Here is a 10,000-nt window from a genome sequence, read left to right as displayed (position 1 = left end):
AGTTCCCTCGCGTGCGCACGCAAGCACACGCTTCCCGACTCCACGCGGCCACAGAGGCCGGCTGGGGCTCCCCCGCCCCCGAGGCCGGCCCCTGGCTGCCAGATCCCGGGCACGATTCAGGCAGCAGCAGCGGAAGCGAGCGATACCGACACGCCCGGCGGGGAGAAGGCCCTCGTCTCTCTCCCCGCCTTGCCACGGGAGCACCGGGACGTGCTAGAGGAGACAGCGACCCGCGGAAGCGGGGCGCGCCCCCGGCACGCCAGGACCTTAGAGCCGGGGCGGCTCGCTCGGCAGCGGGCGGGGGTACGGGCCACAAAGCCGCCCCTCTCAGGCTAGAGGTTTCATTTAGGGAGGAACCCTCGGGGACCCCACCCGGGCAGGTGAGGCCTCACGCGCGGCGCCGCTTTTAGCCCCTTTTAACTTTCGCGACGCCGCCGCCTCGCTCTCGGCTCGGCCAACCCCCGCCACACGCAGCTGCTCGCGGCCGGCACCCGCGGGTACCCGGAACCGAGGACGACACCGGCGCCTCACGCGTTTTAGGACACCTGAAAACTCACGGGGCCACGCAGCAGTCACAAAGCCGGTTGCGGTAGACCGGTCCCCGAACCCTGCCCCAGCGCCGGGGGGGAGGTGGAAAGGGGAGGATGCGGCAAGGCACGCGCCGGGCCGCTAACGCCACGGCTCCCCCCCGCTCGAGCCGCTCGGGGCTGGGGGAACAAGGACGACACCTCACACGCGACGGGAAGCGAAGTGGAAAGGAAGACCGCCCTTGCCCTGCCGGCCGGGGGCCCTTTCCGACGCGACCCGAAAGGCCTCATCGATCAACAAGGACAGAAGGAAAGGAAGCCAGCGGAGGCCCCACGGCCTCGCTCTTCTGGGACAGACACAGCCACGCGCACCCGCCACCGCCCTCGGGAGCAGCCAGCAGGCACGGGGCTCGGCGTGCGGGCAACACGCCGGAGGAGCAAACGGGGCGCCCTCCAGAGATGGGGGGGGGGGCAAGCTGCACCGGGCCGCACCGGCTCACAGGGCACCTCTGCCTCCCCGAAATGTGGGCTTGCATTTTCCCTCAAGCTGCACCGAGTTACATCTCCATCACGGGGCGCCCCTCTGGAGCCAGGAGGAAGCCGTGCTGGGGCACCGGCTTGCCCTCCTCCCCCCATGCCGGGCTCCATAGCATACGAGTGGCCAGTCACCGCCGCTGGCTTTTCCCTTCGATGCCGTGCCCCCGCGGGCTGCGGCTTTGGTCATGGGGGGGAACCCCCGTGAAGAGGGTCCAGTGCTGGGAACTCTCTCTGCCCCTTACCGGGCTCTCTCTCGCCGTGCCTGGACGGGCTTGCTTTCCATTCTTGGTGGGACCGACGCCGGCACCACGTCTCCCCGGCTTTCTCTGCCCCCGTGCCCCACCGGGCAAACGTCACTTCGGGGGTTCCACACTTCGGCAGTGGCCGGCGCCAGCCACTCGTCAACTTTTTTTCTTTTCCCCGCTTTCGTTGCCGAGCCCGGGCTGGGCTCCGGCTCACGGACGAGCGAAACCCATCCAACACCGCTGAGGGTGCGCCAGCGGCCGCTCCAAACCGCCGCGCCTTTGTTCGGCCCCGCGGGTCCCCTCTCTGACCCGGGCGAAAGCCACCGAGAAGCCAGACGGACCCCTGCCCAGCCGCCTGGCGGGTGGCTTGGAGCAGCCGCTCGGCAGCGCTGCCCTGGGAGTGCTCGGCGTCGCTTGTTCCCTCATATACGGAACTGGAGGGCCGTCAGCTCCGCGAGCGCACAACCAGCCGACCTCCGCCCAGCGGCAGGTCGCAGAAATCACGCCGGCTTGTACGATGACGTAGGCGGAGGCAGAGCGCAACAGCGACCCCTTGGCGACAAGCGCGATCTCCGCGGAGAGCACGTCTACTCGCCGAGGGAGAGCACGTCTACTCGCCCAGGGAGAGCACGTCTACTCGCCCAGGGAGAGCACGTCTACTCGCCGAGGGAGAGCACGTCTACTCGCCGAGGGAGAGCACGTCTACTCGCCGAGGGAGAGCACGTCTACTCGCCCAGGGAGAGCACGTCTACTCGCCCAGGGAGAGCACGTCTACTCGCCCAGGGAGAGCACGTCTACTCGCCCAGGGAGAGCACGTCTACTCGCCCAGGGAGAGCACGTCTACTCGCCCAGGGAGAGCACGTCTACTCGCCCAGGGAGAGCACGTCTACTCGCCGAGGGAGAGCACGTCTACTCGCCGAGGGAGAGCACGTCTACTCGCCCAGGGAGAGCACGTCTACTCGCCGAGGGAGAGCACGTCTACTCGCCGAGGGAGAGCACGTCTACTCGCCGAGGGAGAGCACGTCTACTCGCCGAGGGAGAGCACGTCTACTCGCCCAGGGAGAGCACGTCTACTCGCCCAGGGAGAGCACGTCTACCTCCCGCCTGAGGGAGAGCACGGGGGGGGGGGGACAAAGACAGGCGGCAGCAGCTTCGGTGAACGTCACCCGGGAGGCGACCGGGGCTGTCCCGGGGCAGTCCCGGGAAGCCGGCGTCCGACACAGGGAACCGTCAGCTGCCGGACCGGGGCGAATCCCCGCGGCCACGGCAGGGGTGGGGGCTCGAAGACAGCCGGCAGTCGCCTCGGTGAACGTCACCCGGCCGGCGACCGCGGCCGTTCCGGGGCCGTCCCGGGAAGCCTGCGACAGGCACGGGGTCCCAGCCGCGGCCGGACCGACTCGAAGCCCCGCGGCCCCGGCACGGGGGAGGCCCAAAGACTGGCGGCAGCCGCTTCGCTGAACGTCACCCGGCCGGCGACCGGGGCCGTCCCGGGGCTGTCCCGGGATGCCGGCTTCCGGCACGGGGTCCCGGCCGCGGCCGGAGCGGCTCGAATCCCCGCGGTCCCGGCAGCAGCCGGAGCCGCTCGCCGTTCGGGCTCCCGGCACCCTACGGATCCGCCGACTCGTTCGCGGGCGGCGGGGGGAGGCAGTGAAGGAGGTGCGGGCAGAAGCGGCAGCGGAGGCGGAGGGGGGGGGGGGCTCGAAGACAGCCGGCAGCCGCTTCGGAGAACGTCACCCGGCCGGCGACCGCGGCCGTTCCGGGGCCGTCCCGGGAAGCCTGCGACAGGCACGGGGTCCCGGCCTCGGCCGGACCCGCACTGGGTGCCGCCGCCTCGGGCTCTCGGGACGGTATGGATCCGCCGACTCGTTCGCCGGCGGCGGGGGGAGGCAGTGGAGGGGGTGCGGGGAGAAGCGGCAGCGGAGGCGGAGGGGGGGGGGGGCTCGAAGACAGCCGGCAGCCGCTTCGGTGAACGTCACCCAGGAGGCGATCGGGGCCGTCCCGGGGCCGTCCCGGGATGCTGGCTTCCGCCACGGGGTCCCGGCCGCGGCCGGAGCGGCTCGAATCCCCGCGGTCCCGGCAGCAGCCGGAGCCGCTCGCCGTTCGGGCTCCCGGCACCCTACGGATCCGGCGACTCGTTCGCCGGCGGCGGGGGGAGGCAGTGGAGGGGGTGCGGGCAGAAGCGGCAGCGGAGGCGGAGGGGGGGGGGGCTCGAAGACAGCCGGCAGCCGCTTCGGTGAACGTCACCCGGCCGGCGACCGGGGCCGTCCCGGGGCTGTCCGGGGATGCCGGCTTCCGGCACGGGGTCCCGGCCGCGGCCGGAGCGGCTCGAATCCCCGCGGTCCCGGCAGCAGCCGGAGCCGCTCGCCGTTCGGGCTCCCGGCACCCTACAGATCCGGCGACTCGTTCGCGGGCGGCGGGGGGAGGCAGTGGAGGGGGTGCGGGCAGAAGCGGCAGCGGAGGCGGAGGGGGGGGGGGGGGGCTCGGAGACAGCCGTCAGCCGCTTCGGTGAACGTCACCCGGGAGGCGACCGGGACCGGCCCGGGAAGCCATCGTCCGGCCCCGGATCCCGGCCGCGGCCGGACCGGCTCGAAGCCCCGCGGCCCCGGCACGGGGGAGGCCCAAAGACTGGCGGCAGCCGCTTCGCTGAACGTCACCCGGCCGGCGACCGGGGCCGTCCCGGGGCCGTCCCGGGATGCCGGCTTCCGGCACGGGGTCCCGGCCGCGGCCGGAGCGGCTCGAAGCCCCGCGGTCCCGGCAGCAGCCGGAGCCGCTCGCCGTTCGGGCTCCCGGCACCCTACGGATCCGCCGACTCGTTCGCCGGCGGCGGGGGGAGGCAGTGGAGGGGGTGCGGGCAGAAGCGGCAGCGGAGGCGGAGGGGGGGGGGGGCTCGAAGACAGCCGGCAGCCGCTTCGGTGAACGTCACCCGGCCGGCGACCGGGGCCGTCCCGGGGCTGTCCGGGGATGCCGGCTTCCGGCACGGGGTCCCGGCCGCGGCCGGAGCGGCTCGAATCCCCGCGGCCCCGGCAGCAGCCGGAGCCGCTCGCCGTTCGGGCTCCCGGCACCCTACAGATCCGGCGACTCGTTCGCCGGCGGCGGGGGGAGGCAGTGGAGGGGGTGCGGGCAGAAGCGGCAGCGGAGGCGGAGGGGGGGGGGGGGCTCGAAGACAGCCGGCAGCCGCTTCGGTGAACGTCACCCGGGAGGCGACCGGGACCGGCCCGGGAAGCCATCGTCCGGCCCGGGATCCCGGCCGCGGCCGGACCGGCTCGAAGCCCCGCGGCCCCGGCACGGGGGAGGCCCAAAGACTGGCGGCAGCCGCTTCGCTGAACGTCACCCGGCCGGCGACCGGGGCCGTCCCGGGGCCGTCCCGGGATGCCGGCTTCCGGCACGGGGTCCCGGCCGCGGCCGGAGCGGCTCGAATCCCCGCGGTCCCGGCAGCAGCCGGAGCCGCTCGCCGTTCGGGCTCCCGGCACCCTACGGATCCGCCGACTCGTTCGCCGGCGGCGGGGGGAGGCAGTGGAGGGGGTGCGGGCAGAAGCGGCAGCGGAGGCGGAGGGGGGGGGGGGCTCGAAGACAGCCGGCAGCCGCTTCGGTGAACGTCACCCGGCCGGCGACCGGGGCCGTCCCGGGGCTGTCCGGGGATGCCGGCTTCCGGCACGGGGTCCCGGCCGCGGCCGGAGCGGCTCGAATCCCCGCGGTCCCGGCAGCAGCCGGAGCCGCTCGCCGTTCGGGCTCCCGGCACCCTACAGATCCGGCGACTCGTTCGCCGGCGGCGGGGGGAGGCAGTGGAGGGGGTGCGGGCAGAAGCGGCAGCGGAGGCGGAGGGGGGGGGGGGGCTCGAAGACAGCCGGCAGCCGCTTCGGTGAACGTCACCCGGGAGGCGACCGGGACCGGCCCGGGAAGCCATCGTCCGGCCCGGGATCCCGGCCGCGGCCGGACCGGCTCGAAGCCCCGCGGCCCCGGCACGGGGGAGGCCCAAAGACTGGCGGCAGCCGCTTCGCTGAACGTCACCCGGCCGGCGACCGGGGCCGTCCCGGGGCCGTCCCGGGATGCCGGCTTCCGGCACGGGGTCCCGGCCGCGGCCGGAGCGGCTCGAATCCCCGCGGTCCCGGCAGCAGCCGGAGCCGCTCGCCGTTCGGGCTCCCGGCACCCTACGGATCCGCCGACTCGTTCGCCGGCGGCGGGGGGAGGCAGTGGAGGGGGTGCGGGCAGAAGCGGCAGCGGAGGCGGAGGGGGGGGGGGGCTCGAAGACAGCCGGCAGCCGCTTCGGTGAACGTCACCCGGCCGGCGACCGGGGCCGTCCCGGGGCTGTCCGGGGATGCCGGCTTCCGGCACGGGGTCCCGGCCGCGGCCGGAGCGGCTCGAATCCCCGCGGCCCCGGCAGCAGCCGGAGCCGCTCGCCGTTCGGGCTCCCGGCACCCTACAGATCCGGCGACTCGTTCGCCGGCGGCGGGGGGAGGCAGTGGAGGGGGTGCGGGGAGAAGCGGCAGCGGAGGCGGAGGGGGGGGGGGGGCTCGAAGACAGCTGGCAGCCGCTTCGGTGAACGTCACCCGGGAGGCGACCGGGACCGGCCCGGGAAGCCATCGTCCGGCCCGGGATCCCGGCCGCGGCCGGACCGGCTCGAAGCCCCGCGGCCCCGGCACGGGGGAGGCCCAAAGACTGGCGGCAGCCGCTTCGCTGAACGTCACCCGGCCGGCGACCGGGGCCGTCCCGGGGCCGTCCCGGGATGCCGGCTTCCGGCACGGGGTCCCGGCCGCGGCCGGAGCGGCTCGAAGCCCCGCGGCCCCGGCAGCAGCCGGAGCCGCTCGCCGTTCGGGCTCCCGGCACCCTACGGATCCGGCGACTCGTTCGCCGGCGGCGGGGGGAGGCAGTGGAGGCGGTGCGGGGAGAAGCGGCAGCGGAGGCGGAGGGGGGGCGGGGGGGACGATAGTGGCGGGGGGCGGGGGGTGCTCGAAGGCAGCCGGCAGCCGGTTCGGTGAACATTCGCCGGGGCGGGGGGGCGACCTGTCCGTGCCCGGGGCAGCCCCGGGAAGCCGGCAGCCAGCACGGGGTCCCGGCAGCACCTGTTCCCTGCCCTGGGACTTGCCGTGCCCGGCGGCCGGTTGCCGGGTGGGGGGAGCGATGAGAGGCGGGGCGCAGCGGCCGGGGCAGCGCCGGGCCGCAGCGGGGGGCTGGGCGGGTGGGGTAGGCGTCGAGCGGCAAGCCCTCGGCTGCAGCGAATGTTCGGCGGTGCGGGGCGGGGGGGGGACGGGACGACACGTTGGGGGCGCCGAGTCCGAGCCACCCCCGGCCCCAGGGGCGGCCGGAGGGGGAGGCCGGTGCCTGGCCCTGGGAGCTGCTGGGCGCCGGATGGCCGAGGGTGCGTCAGAAGCCGCCCGAGCGGTCGAGCAGGTCCTCCAGAAAGGCCTAGGGTGGCTTCGAGGGCCCCGGGAGCAGTCGAGGGAGGCCTCCAGGCAGGTCTGGAGTGGATGGGAGGCCTTCCAAAGCAGACAAGGGAGGCTGCCAGCGGGGCCTAGGCTGGCACTGCAGCCTGTAAATGGTTGGGGGGGGGGGGCCTCTGGTGCGGCCTGGAGTCTCTGGGTGGCGTCCAGAGAGGTGCAAAAGATCCTCTGGTGCGGCCTGTGGTGGCGGAGAAGCCTGCAGAGCGTGCGGGGGAGGCTTCTGGTGCGGCCTGGGGTGGGTCGGAAGCCTGCAGAGCGTGCGGGAGAGGCTTCTGGTGCGGCCTGGGGTGGGTCGGAAGCCTGCAGAGCGTGCGGGGGAGGCTTCTGGTGCGGCCTGGGGTGGGTCGGAAGCCTGCAGAGCGTGCGGGGGAGGCTTCTGGTGCGGCCTGGGGTGGCTGAGAAGCCTGCAGAGCGTGCGGGAGAGGCTTCTGGTGCGGCCTGGGGTGGCTGAGAAGCCTGCAGAGCGTGCGGGAGAGGCTTCTGCTGCGGCCTGGGGTGGCTGAGAAGCCTGCAGAGCGTGCGGGGGAGGCTTCTGTTGGGGCCTGGGGTGGGTCAGAAGCCTACAGAGCGTGCGGGGGAGGCTTCTGTTGCGGCCTGGGGTGGGTCGGAAGCCTGCAGAGCATGCGGGGGAGGCTTCTGCTGCGGCCTGGGGTGGCTGAGAAGCCTGCAGAGCGTGCGGGAGAGGCTTCTGCTGCGGCCTGGGGTGGCTGAGAAGCCTGCAGAGCGTGCGGGAGAGGCTTCTGTTGGGGCCTGGGGTGGGTCGGAAGCCTGCAGAGCGTGCGGGAGAGGCTTCTGCTGCGGCCTGGGGTGGGACGGAAGCCTGCAGAGCGTGCGGGGGAGGCTTCTGGTGCGGCCTGGGGTGGGACGGAAGCCTGCAGAGCGTGCGGGAGAGGCTTCTGCTGCGGCCTGGGGTGGGTCGGAAGCCTGCAGAGCGTGCGGGAGAGGCTTCTGTTGCGGCCTGGGGTGGGTCGGAAGCCTGCAGAGCGTGCGGGAGAGGCTTCTGCTGCGGCCTGGGGTGGGTCGGAAGCCTGCAGAGCGTGCGGGAGAGGCTTCTGCTGCGGCCTGGGGTGGCTGAGAAGCCTGCAGAGCGTGCGGGAGAGGCTTCTGGTGCGGCCTGGGGTGGCTGAGAAGCCTGCAGAGCGTGCGGGAGAGGCTTCTGCTGCGGCCTGGGGTGGCTGAGAAGCCTGCAGAGCGTGCGGGAGAGGCTTCTGCTGCGGCCTGGGGTGGCTGAGAAGCCTGCAGAGCGTGCGGGAGAGGCTTCTGCTGCGGCCTGGGGTGGCTGAGAAGCCTGCAGAGCGTGCGGGAGAGGCTTCTGGTGCGGCCTGGGGTGGCTGAGAAGCCTGCAGAGCGTGCGGGAGAGGCTTCTGCTGCGGCCTGGGGTGGCTGAGAAGCCTGCAGAGCGTGCGGGAGAGGCTTCTGCTGTGGCCTGGGGTGGGTCGGAAGCCTGCAGAGCGTGCGGGGGAGGCTTCTGGTGCGGCCTGGGGTGGGTCGGAAGCCTGCAGAGCATGCGGGGGAGGCTTCTGCTGCGGCCTGGGGTCTCTGGGTGGCCTCTAGAGAGGTGCAAAAGACCCTCTGGGTTGGGCTGGGGTGGCTCTTGGACCCCTGCCACACAGTGGGGAGAGGCCTCCGGCCCGCCACCTGTGTCCCTGTGTGCCTGAGTGCCTGTGTCCCTGTGTCCCTGTGTCCCTGTGTCCCTGTGTCCCTGTGTCCCTGAGTGCCTGAGTGCCTGAGTGCCTGTGTCCCTGTGTCCTTGTGTCCCTGTGTCCCTGTGTCCCTGAGTGCCTGAGTGCCTGTGTCCCTGTGTCCCTGTGTCCCTGAGTGCCTGAGTGCCTGAGTGCCTGTGTCCCTGTGTCCTTGTGTCCCTGTGTCCCTGTGTCCCTGTGTGCCTGAGTGCCTGTGTCCCTGTGTCCCTGTCTGTGTACCTGTGTGCGAGAGTGTCCGGCACGCCACCCAGCGGCGGCGGGCAAGCAGGTAGGCGGGTGGGCGGGCCGGCGAGGGCCAGTGTGAGTTTGGGGGGTGGGAGGGGAGGCGGCAGCTGGAAGCGTCAGAGGAGGGGGCGTGGCTCCGGCTGGCCCCGGGAGCAGGTTCCCGGGACCGGGACCGGCTGGACCCGGCGGGTGGTTGATCCCGGGGCGGGGGGCAGAGGCGGCGGGAAGCGGCAGCTGCGTGTGCGGCGGGGGGGGTGGAGGGCGAACCGCGGCGGGAAGCGGATGCTTCAGAGCAGGTTACGGGGGCGGGGACGGACGACACCACCTGTCCCCGCCCCGGGACGGGCTGGACCCGGCGCCCTGGACCCGGCGCCGTGTACCCGCCGCCGCCCCCCGCCGCCGCCCCCCTCCGCCACCCCGGGACCCCGACGTTTTTTGGCGCCCGCGCCTTTTTTTGCTCCCCGCCTGCCCGCGCTGCCCCGGGCCCTCCCCCGGGGCGGGGCGGGAGGGAGGGACGGACGGACGGGTAGCCGGGGATCTCCGAGCGCGCGCCACCAGGCCGAGGCGGGTCCCGGCGGCGGCGGCGGCGGCGGCGGCGGCGGCGGCGGCAGCAAGCGACGGCGGGGGGGGCAGGCTAGGGAGAGAGGGGGAGCGGCATGCGGTAGGGCTGGGGGGGTTTGTTTCGGGGGGGAGGGGTGGGGGGGGGGTGGCAGCGGTCAGCGAGAGCGGGGAGAGGGGGAGCGGCATGCGGTAGGGCTGGGGTGTTTTTGGGGAGGGGGCGTTGGGGGGATTAGCGGGGGGGGCGGGCAGCCGAGCCAAGCGGCAAGCCGGGGGGCGGGCGAGGGCGGCTTTAGGGCCGGAGGAGCGGAGCGCAACCTCCCCCGTGCAGGCTCCAGCGTGGAGAGCAGCAAGTTTTTGGGGACGGGGGACGACGGACGGGAGGGGCAGCGGCGAGAGGCTAGCTGCGGCAAGGGGCACCGGCACGGCCGCCCTAACAGCGCCGCCTCGGTCGCAGGGGTTAGAGAGCAGCCGGGCAGCCCGGGAGGGAAGCGGCAGCCCGCGAAGGGGGGGAAGGGGGGGCTCCGCGCAAACCGCTAACGGCGAGCCGGGGGGTGTGGGGAGCTGGGGGTGGCAGCAGCGGCAAGAGGCAACGTCGGGAGGGGGGGCTCCGCGCAAACCGGTAACGGGGGGGGGGGGGCGGGGGTAGCGGCAAGAGGCAACGGCGGGAAGGGGGGGCTCCGCGCAAACCGGCAGCGGGGCGGGGGCGGGGGGTAGCGGCAAGAGGCAACGTCGGGAGGGGGGGCTCCGCGCAAACCGGCAGCGGG

Source organism: Melanerpes formicivorus, unplaced genomic scaffold (assembly GCF_026170545.1).
Source record: "Melanerpes formicivorus ecotype bairdi unplaced genomic scaffold, bMelFor1.0.p_v2 SCAF_412, whole genome shotgun sequence".
Classification (NCBI taxonomy): Eukaryota; Metazoa; Chordata; class Aves; order Piciformes; family Picidae; genus Melanerpes; species Melanerpes formicivorus.
The sequence above is the reverse complement of the archived record's forward strand: the minus strand, read 5'-3'. Positions refer to the sequence as shown.